Source organism: Hyalella azteca, unplaced genomic scaffold (assembly GCF_000764305.2).
Source record: "Hyalella azteca isolate HAZT.00-mixed unplaced genomic scaffold, Hazt_2.0.2 contig16202, whole genome shotgun sequence".
Taxonomy (NCBI): Eukaryota; Metazoa; Arthropoda; class Malacostraca; order Amphipoda; family Hyalellidae; genus Hyalella; species Hyalella azteca.
Window position 1 is genome coordinate 119,424 of NW_025946029.1, and position 10,836 is coordinate 130,259.

Here is a 10,836-nt window from a genome sequence, read left to right on the forward strand (position 1 = left end):
TTCTACGCCTGCACTCTTAGGTCGACTCTTATCAAACCTTCGGTAATCGGATAAATATACCCTTGTAGATGCAATATATATATGTAAGAACCAGGTAATTAGGTTATATCGTCACTATACAGTGTTAATCTCTACTTTCCGTTACAGCTGACACGAGCGTTGCCACCACTTGCTTCGGGATAGGACTTACTTCCCTACATCGTTGGTGAGAAATTCCCAGTCCCACACTTGCGTTGCCGACTGTACTACTAACTCAACGACTACGCAGGAGCTCAGCCTCAACCGGCTGCCGCTTGCCGGCTTTAGCTCCAGGCGGGCGCGGCCAGCGGATTTGGTATATTTGCCTAAATCGGTTTTTTTCTGGCTAACTGCAAATTTACTGCATTAAATTCCACCTCGGAAGTTTGAACTTCCTCCAGCGTAGGCGTGGATTATAAAGATTACCTTCAGAGCGGCGCGACTAGAGCTTTCCCGCCATTTTTACACCCGCTTGATGAAATAACCCCAATCTAATTGTTAACATATACAAGCACGAGAGTGATGATCCTTGATTGATTACTGATCAGTGATGATATGGCCTTGGACGAGTGAGGTTGTCGAACCGATATCTGCGACGCAAGCTCCACCATTTTTATTTGCTGGTTTTGAATTCAAGTGTGCCACTTGAATTCTGGGGTGCCATTCAATATTTCACTGATCTTGAAAATCATCATCCATTCATGGAACTGGCTGCCTAATGTATCACTTGTTTACTTTGACCTGTCTCCAATGCATTCGTGGAGCGAGTGTTTTCACAAGTCACCTATGTGAAAAACAAGCAACGAAATAAAATTTCAACTAAGGTACTGAAGTCCGTTATTCGGACCAAGAGCTATCTGCTCAGCCGCAACAAGTGATCAAACCCGAAATGTTAGATAAATGCAATATGCAAGCATGTACGAAAATATGCANGCTCGGGCGTGGTGACGTGACCATTTCTTCTGGCAAATCCTTTTTGGGAGCCTGGTTTCTTAATTTGTCTTCAGTAAACCTGGAGTTCCAGTTTTTATTGAAAGTGACTCGTTGCAACGCTTGGCTTCATTTTCGTCACCATAGCAACGCTTGGCTCTATTCCCGTCATGGATACAGTCCGCATTGCAGTCGATGGCGTCAGAGTAACAGTAGGTTTTATCGTCACCACGTCAGGCCAGCTAGGGCACTGCGATTGAGGCGAGAGGGATAATGAAGGCTTCCGGTGTAGATAGGTCCGGTTTTATAAAACCGGTGTAGATGCCTCGTTTGGTGGAATCTTACACTGGTCAGGTCATGGCTTAAAGCGCTTAGCTGAATGCAACCGAGAAATTCACCAGTTGCCCGTGCAGAAGTTGACTTTTGAATAAAAATGCCAGGCCGAGACCCGTCATCACCACAAGATGTGCTCGATGTAATAGTGTTGAAACATTCAACCTGAACAATGCCAGCCAGCAGCACGAGAAAGAAATTATTGCACCAATCGGGCAGTTATAAACAATGTGCTAACGTGCTATAACTTTCATCATAGGTTATATATGATGCGTGTTATTTATTTCCTCAAGCTAAAATATGGGTTAAAAAAACGTATTCCGTCCGACGTTGTATAATTTAATAAGTTTTTCGCATCTATTGTTAGACTGCAAATGTTGCGCAGTTGCTGCCGGGACGCAAGTGGGTTGTGGCTGTGCCGTATACGTAGGTTATGGGTTACTTACAACGTCTCGGACGAATTTACGGCCGGTTTCTTACATCTGCCCAGCGCGTGGGTGCAGTAAGCCGATGTGAACGATATCTAGTCAGTATGTAGTAAATTTCATCCGGCATTCTCTATTGAACATTCAATAAAAAGCTCACTTGCCAATTAAGTTTTATCAAATCTATGTTTATGTTGTGGTCGCAGGAACTGGTGGAGTTTTGTGGAGGGCAGGTTTGAGGAGCGGAGGTCTCTCCACCGGCAGCGGCGGACCAGCGCCATCTGCGGTTAATCATCTGCGGCGACAGAGGAGCGAATCGCGCTGAAGGTCAGACGCACGTCAATGGAATTTTATTTTTCTGCACATTTTTGTAACTTCGAGATACTGCCACTTTGTCCACAAGATTTAATTCGATATTTAGGCATATTTTAGTACCTGAATCCTCTTGAGTCTTTGTAATTCTTGATTTCAGCTGTGTGGCGTAGTACGAGAGTAGCGGTGGTACATTTTGTGTGGCTTTTTGCCACAATTGCAGCCCAAAACATCCAGTGGGTGGAGAGGTGCCTGGATAAGGGGCGCCTGCTACCCAAGGTGACAGCATCTGTTCATTTTTTCATCTCCAGGAACTAAATTTCAATTATAGAGAAAAATTTCTTGTAGTGACCGCATTTAATAAATTTTCAAGTGCGATTTAAACCTGCAATATGCAAAATTTTCAATGTGTATTCAAATCTTGCTTACAATAGCAATAAGTTTTTCAATTCATGCCATTTTCTTTGTGTGTGACAGCTTCGCATCGCAGGCTAGAAGCGAGAAGATGCTGCTGAATAAGGTGGCTGCTGTCAGCAAGGCGGCTGAAAAGTTCAAGGGACTGGTGAGTTTTTTTTTTAAGCTGGAGTTTTCCTATTTTTTTATTAATTCACATTGTTGAATTATTGAAAAATATGAATGAAAAATACCCATTGAATTTTTTCATGTCTAAAAAAGTTTATCTTTTATACCTCTCACAGAAGCAGCAGCTCGATCAGCTTCAACAAATGCAAACACTGTGAGAGTTTTGTAAAGTTTATAGACCACAAATAGCAAAATTTGTTGTATAATGTAATAATAACATAGAATTACTACGTGCCCGAAATGTCAAATATATTGAGGGCACCTAACTCCTCAATATACATAAATATATATATATATATATAGGGTGCCGCAAAACATGTTTGTAATTAATTTGCAGAGAGGCTGAGAATTGTGCAGCCACGGCCGAGCTGCGCGCCGAGGTGGATCGCCTGCGCTCTGACCTTGCTGGCAGAGATCAGCAAATCTCGCACGTGTGTTAACAAAGATACCTCGCTGAAGCAGAGCTCCACCAGAATCAACAACGGTAAGAATTTTGCAAAATTTATAGACCTGAAATTGTAAAAATTTTTGTTGAATGATATATAAAAAAATATTATTAGCTGGTTCGTCAGACGATGCCGGCAATCCCGACAATTTCAGAATCCAGCACACCGAATTCGAGAAGATGGTAGTCAGCTTATGTAAAATAAATAACGCTAACCTGCTAGTTGAACATCAAAATCCCATTAATACTGCCTCTTCTTACTCTCCAGCAGCATCACAAATTACGCGCCCGGCCTGTCCCATATATTCAGGGGCACCAAACACACAAACTTGGAATATTTATATATTAATTACGTTGTTCGGTTTGTAATTAATTTCCAGAGAGGCTGAGAATGGAGCTGCCCTGGCCACGCTGCGTGCGGAGGCTGATCTTGCTGGCAGGGATCAGCAAATCTCGCACTTCTAAGCGAGATTCTCTCTTTAAGGTTACTCTCTTTACAAATCGTTATTGCTCTAATACCATCTATGCTGAAAAAATTCTCTACCATTGAATCGTTCACCATTCCCGCAGAGAGGCGAGAGGGCTCTGCAGAGAGGCTTTACCAAATTACCATTCCGCGCATCGTCATAAACGAGGACGATGATGAAGAGGCCCGAGACGATGAGGCAATACCCGAAATGGTGCGAGTCACGTGCTTGCATATTTAACTCCCATTTGGTAATAAAATATTTCAAACTTAAAATTTATCGTATCATTTTAAAAAAATTGCCTGTACTTTTCCGTCAGAAAATGGTACGTAAATTAGAGATTTGCCCAATCAATGATAACATCTACAAAAACTATGTTGACGTGAGGAAAACTTTGACTCTTTGGTCTCCAGACAAAGATAACGCTCCCACTTCTTTTGAAAAGCCCAGCGTAATTTGAAGGAAGTGAATTTCCCGCTACCGTTTGCAAAACAAGCGCGTCAAAGACAGTCTTGCTCAATGCATGCGCAACTGTTAGAGATGCTTGTAAATTTTGCTCATCCAAAGAGCATTCAATGTTCAGGTGCCCTAATCATACTTCACATGCCGCTTGAGTGCGCAGGAGCGAGGAGTTGCGAATGTATTCTTATGTTCCAGCTCTAAGCAGTAAGCACAGAAAGGTCGATTGCCGTGCTAAATTAGATTAGCCGTGTAGTATCCGTTCTTCAGACAAGCACATAAAAAAGGTCCTATTGAAAGGTGGAGCTTATCGAAGCTCCAGCCCTACGCCGAGTATATTCATCAGAGGATGATGAACATTCACTGAGCGGCCTTACATGTTGAATGGCTTGTTACACATTACATATATGTAGCATTCCTCTCGTCCTGAAGTTCCTGCCATTATTCAGAGGAAAAGGTCTACTCACATCATCAGTGGTAGCATTATTATTGAATTCTTGCATTGTAGACCTTCAATAGAATCCTGTCTGGTCCCTCTGATGCCCATGCTATTCTGTAGGCGCGGGGTTCTGTTCATAGAATATTACTCCGAACTAACGAAAAACTGCGGCGCCGACGGCGTGTCCAGTGTTGGTTCAAGTCGTCCATGATGACAGAAGTTTGCAGGGACTTTATGTTGTATGGAGGTCCTGCTGTTACAGCGCTCCTACTGCACGACTTCACTCAGTACGAGGGGGTGGAGGTGAATTGCAGCCCTGATTACACAACTTTGTCCACTGATTTGAGTGTTCCATCGCTACCCTCAGCGACGTCGGATGGTGGTGACGCAATCTGCATTTTATCCGCCGCCAGATAAAATGCAGTTTGCGAATTTCTCTAAATCTTCGGCGCACGCGCAGCCATGTTAACAAGGATCACGAGTTTCTGAATTATTCTGTTAAGTTCTGTCGTTTTTTTCCGGAATAATTATTCCAGTAAATTGCAGGAAACCTTTTAATCCTTGATCTCTCGGTCAATTTCTTGTATTTAATGAGGAACTCTTAAAACGATCAGTTGGCCAACTGACCCAGATTAACTTTGCGCCGAGTGTAGTGACTATTCGGCCGAAGCCTAGGCGGTCCCCGAATTTTGTTAGGGGACTAGTCAGAACCTCCTGGCCGACTTTATAGTCTTCTGAGAGTAGGGCAAGTGTTGGCAGAAACAGACCAGGCGCTTGTAGCTGTCTGATTCGGGGACCGGACCGAGACCAATAAGCGGACATATAGAGAAGCTGATTTACGTTCATCGCTTGTCTTTCCCCCCGGTAAGTAGGGGAAAGCGATAAGAGCCCCGGTAACTATCGCCCTGTCAGTCTGACAAGTGTTGATTGTAAGCTAATGGAATCTGTTATGAGGGATAGGATTATAGATCACTTGACTGTTCACCATCTCCTATCAGATTGTCAGCATGACTTTATTGCCGGTAGATCCTGCACCACTAACTTATTGTCTACGTTGAACGATTGGACTCGCCTGCTGGACGAAAGGGAGACAGTGGATGCAGTGCACCTCGATTTTGCCAAAGCATTTGACGGTGTTCAGCATGAGCGGTTGTTACGTAAAGTAGAGTCTTTAGGAATTGAGGTAAACGTACTCCAATGGATCAGAGATTTTCTAGTAGGTAGACGACAACGTGTCAGTATTAACGGAACCGTGTCAGACTGGGCATCAGTGCGCAGTGGCGTGCCACAAGGAAGCGTCCTGGGGCCTATTTTGTTCGTTGCTTTTATAAATGATCTGCCAGAAGTAGTATCCAGCGTGTGCTCCATGTATGCCGACGACACAAAAGTTTATAATACAGTGAAGAATGCGTCAAATAAAGCGCAATTGCAAGATGATCTTGACAGCTTAGTTAACTGGGCTGATACGTGGCAGCTGCGGTTTAATGCTGACAAGTGTAAAGTACTTCACCTCGGGAAGAACAATGAACAGCAAGATTACAGTATGAGAAGACATGGTTGCAACGAGAGAGTAATGATTGAAAAGTCTAGTGTGGAAAAAGATCTCGGAGTTTATGTCGACAAGGAGCTGAAATTTTCTAAGCATGTTGAAACGCAAGCTAACACATCCAACAAACTTCTTGGACTAATCAGACGCTCATACGAGTTCCTAGATGCAGAAACGATGAAGCAGTTGTTTGTTGCCGTCGTACGCCCGAGTCTAGAGTTTGGAAACGTTGTGTGGTCACCGAGATTCGAAAAGGACAGAAATTTAATAGAGAATGTTCAAAGACGTGCAACAAGGATAATTCCAGGCTTGAAGGGCAAGTCCTATGAAGAAAGATTGAAGATTATGAAGCTTCCAAGCCTCAGTTATCGACGTCTGCGTGGGGACCTCATTGAAGTATACAAGTATACTCATGGTCTATACAAGGTCCCTGAAGGGTTACTAGAATTTGAAACAAGAACCAACACCAGGGGCCACGGCTATAAGCTAAAAAAATTGCGCTGCAACTTCTCCACGCGACAAAATTTCTTCTCGCTTCGAATCACCGACATGTGGAACAGCCTTCCCGATGACATCGTTGGCGCTCCAAGTATGAACGCGTTCAAGAACAGACTAGATAAAGCTATGGAAAAATATATGTTCAGATTTGAAATGCCTAGCTCCTTATCGAACCCGGTGGAAATAAAGTAGCTACTTCAAACTATCGCCAGTCATGAAAAGATCCGGGCAAATAACACGATATTAGATCTTCTGTGAACATGGCACGAAAAGGAAAAGAATCGGCGACAGGCCACATCAGGCCTACACTTCAGCGCCGACATCACTATGTTATGTTAATGACTCCTTCCAAATAACCTAATGCAGAATACTCATCAGTAGAGTCGCTTCACTCTAACGCTGTGATGAAGTGACTAAAAATTTCACTTCTGCAGTAATGGTGTCGCTGTCATTGCTATTGAATAATTACTAATAAAGATAGTTTAATTCTAAAAAAATACAAGTCTTCACTCGTCAGTTCACATGTCAATCCAAGACAGTACTCGACCGGCGTCTTGCTCTACAAGGTGAAGTATACGAGTGAGGCTGTATTTTAATCCTGAAGACTACGAATTTTATTTGTTTTACGAGATCATTAACAACCGAAGACCAGTGCTACACATATTCACCGTGACCAGGAATCCTACCGACGAACGACGTGCATAAGCATGTATATTTAGCAAATGTCCATTGAGCTACGATTATAAAGCTCGCAGCACAAGAAACCTGGCACAGGTGAGCATGATTGGTATAGATGACTAAGCAGTTGCGCCATCGTCCAAACATTAGCAAGAGAAACTCCTACTAGCAACGGCAACCTAGAACCTACTACAGTTGAGATTTAGTCACACTGCCGTCCGCTGGAACCACCAGCTCTGCCGTCCACCAGCTTTGTGCATTCTGTCAGTATTTAAAATACGGGTTATCCATGTATGCCAATTAAATCACAGCCTGCAAAAGTTGCGGCTTCGGTACAGTCTTCGCGGCAGTGCACGCGGTATTTAACAATCTTAAATACTGCCGCAATCATTTTAATGAATAGACCTAGGCCGAACTGTATCTTCCGGCTGTAGGAACAGTATTTGGTAAATTATAGACTGATTGTGGTCAGCAATATCCCTTGGATTATCTCACGATACTTTATAACTTAATTTAACTAGACGAAATTCTGCGCTCTATTACATCGACCATTAAACTTCTTTTCCACGTTTAAGTACACTTTTGGGTATAGAATGGAGTAATTTGGATATCAACAGGGATGAGAATGAAAGTTGTTGACGAGCGATATGTTGAGCTAAAAAAACTAAAACACAGAGCGATAATGCTACCTTAGTTTAGGCATTTTCTAGCGGACTAATCTCCGAGTTTTAATTCTGTTTGATATGTGCTGAATTTGATGAATTTTGGAGTTAAATATTAATCACTTTAAGAATCGTGAATTAGTGGGAAGTTTATGGAGTGTGGTCCTTGCATGACTTGTACAACAGTCGATCTGAGCATTTGGGCTCGCTCGAGAAGTAACGCAGCGACGCCCTTGGTGAAACAATCGGTAATTGCTTTGGCCTTGAATTCATTTTCAGCTTAAGGTAGGTGTCACGTGCAATTAGTTCCTGAAATTTTTTTTCATACTTATTAGCCAATTAGTTTCCCAAGCCTATTTCATTGACGATAGTTCCAGGGCCCGGGACCTCACTATAAAAAAATAATTGAAAGTTCGTGGCTCCGTCAGCTAATCCTGCAAAGTAATTTTATTCGTTGTCTGGGTGTGGGCTAACTGTTAGCGCGCTTCCGGCCATCGCCAAAGAAAGATCGTTCTCAGTCTTTCGTCAATGTGTATGCAGACTAAAAATAAACTTCCACTTGAAACTTCGTCCTCTGATGTCGAACTAGCGCTACGAGGGAGAGCAGTCAACACTCAGTTGTTTTTCTGCAAGGGGAATTTGGGCGACATTCGTTCACTTATCTAGCGCCGCTGTCGTTCACTGTCTACTTTTCTTCGACCCATTCAAGATTTTGCCCTTGAAATAATTGCAATTTCGTGTCAGTCAAACGTGAAGACCGTGCTTGATGGTACGTATCCTAACTAAGACTATGTCACGGAGGTTACAGTAGTGTCATGAAGGCCGGCGTTTCCATAGTTCTCGACTGGAAATCTCCAACTAAAGACTAGCATATAGATATTTCTGTTCGAGACAAATCAAGTTGTTGAAAGGGACGATCAAAACTCATGCCTCGCCATGCAACCTGGACACAAGAGAGTTGGTGAAGCCTTCAAGCATTTTACAATAGAAAGATTAGCCATGCAGCCTCGAGAAGAAATTTAGTGTGAAAACTGAAAACAACTCCAATCCTATTTAGATCACGTTAAATTTTGATCTATGAAATCGATTTCATCACGCTAGATTGTAAATTGTACGTGCGTCAGTGAATGGATCTACTTGATATATGGCATTACATCAATTTACCAATATTGTTCGATGTAGCCCCTATGAAGACTAAACTGACCGTAGCTCTGCAGCCAAGTGTAGCTGCTGTCTCTTATACACATCTAGATGTGTATAAGAGACAGGGTGTAGTTTTTGCATGCAGAGTCTGAAAGTTAGCTGTTTATTTATTAATTAACTTAATTTTTAGTGAATATGCGATTTAAGCAATTTAGTGACATTAATACATGCAATATATATGACGGGAGTTTTAAGGAATTTTTTATGTAATGGATTGAAGAACTGGGTATAAATGACTTGAAGGGTGAACCTATAAAATACATTTACGGTAGTTTCAACAACTATTTTATTTGAGCAATTTTTAACGGCTTCGCAAAAACTGGTAAGAGACCTCGAACAGGACACAAGTTACATTAAACAGGTCAACTTTTTTCCTACCCACACTCACTTAATCATTATCTATTTTCTAAGTGTTTCTGTTCAGTACTCATAAGCTGGTATACGGCTTCACAAGAACTATACAGTCGGCCAGTATTATATAGAGGGGCCTTGATCACGAATTGCAGCTCATGTTTACGAAGTACTTCTTATCATGCAGAGAAGAGAACGCACTGTCAATCTTCGTCAATGCTCATCAGAGTTCCTCATCAGAACGAAAAGAAAAGATTGAAAAGATTACTTGTACCTAGATTAGATTACCTAGTTAGCCTGATCCACTCTTGAATGATTACCAGCGAATAATGTATTGCTATGAGCTCAGTCAGCGCTATGGCAGTCCAATAAATGAACGCAGCATTCAAACAAAAGCTTAAATTTAAAAATTATTCAGTTTTCATATTCATGGATTTGTTAATTTACAAGACTTTCTGCTCATGCTTATTGCAAGCGATTGGTCTTTCACGTGTGAACGTGGTCGGGAGGTGAAGAATTAGCGGCAGGTCATCATAACATAACATATTGATCTCGGCGCTGCAGTGTAGGCCTGATGTGGCCTGTCGCCGATTCCTGTACTATTCTTGCCTTTTTCACAGATCTAAAATCGTGTCATTTGACCGGATCTTTTCGGGAATGACGATAGTTTGAGATATCTACTCGACTTCAACCGGGTTCGACATGTTGCTAGACATTTCAATGAACATATATTTTTCCATAGCTTTATCTAGTCTGTTCTTGAACGCGTTCATACTCGGAGCGTCAACGATGTAGTTAGGATCATGGCCTAATCAACGCTGATAGCACCATATTATTATATACGCAGGATAATTGTACGTTTAAAGAGCTCGGACAGAGAGTGGGGACCACGGACCCATGGTTGAACTAGTATATAAGGTTAATCCACAGGAAGCGTCGGAAGTTTTCATGGTAATTAAATTTTCATCCAAGGAGTAAGTTAAGTGGTGAGATCAGGCTCAAGAATTTAGGTGAACTGGACATCAAAATTGTAATCTTCGGAATTAGATCCAGGTAAGGGTCAGGATTGGCTGCAGGCGTCACAGGAGCGGCGAAGTTCATACCGTTGACGAAATTAAACAAGATTATAGAATGTGTAGATTGCAGGTAAGATTAGAGATGTTGCTAGGTCGGCTGCCGATACGAATCTCAGCTAATTTGGAGGTGCTCTTCCTCGTCACCTGGGCAACAAGTGAAGGCAGCAATGCATCCGAAAGTGGTACTTTCTTACATGATTTTTTACGGTTTTATATCAATTTAAATCTCTCTCTCTATATATATACAAACATCGAAAATATGCACACTAACAAATGTACAGACTATGTATTGAAAAAATGTATTGTTTTTCATTTTTCAGGACCTGAGCCGCAGCGAAAACCACGACAGCTGCGAAAACCACGCGATTCTCATGTAAATGGTGGTGTAAATCTCATGTAAATCATGTCTTGT

At 42.1% G+C, this 10,836-nt stretch overlaps 1 long non-coding RNA gene across 1 annotated transcript; it reads left to right on the top strand.

Annotated features, from left to right (window-relative positions):
* Positions 1 to 1,704: 1,704 nt before the first annotated feature.
* LOC108680689 lies at positions 1,705 to 3,765 on the top strand. Its single transcript, XR_001931440.2, has 6 exons — positions 1,705 to 2,033; positions 2,179 to 2,297; positions 2,496 to 2,580; positions 2,717 to 2,754; positions 2,938 to 3,084; positions 3,616 to 3,765. It is a non-coding gene; the product is annotated as an uncharacterized LOC108680689 (long non-coding RNA).
* The last annotated feature ends 7,071 nt before the right edge of the window (positions 3,766 to 10,836 follow it).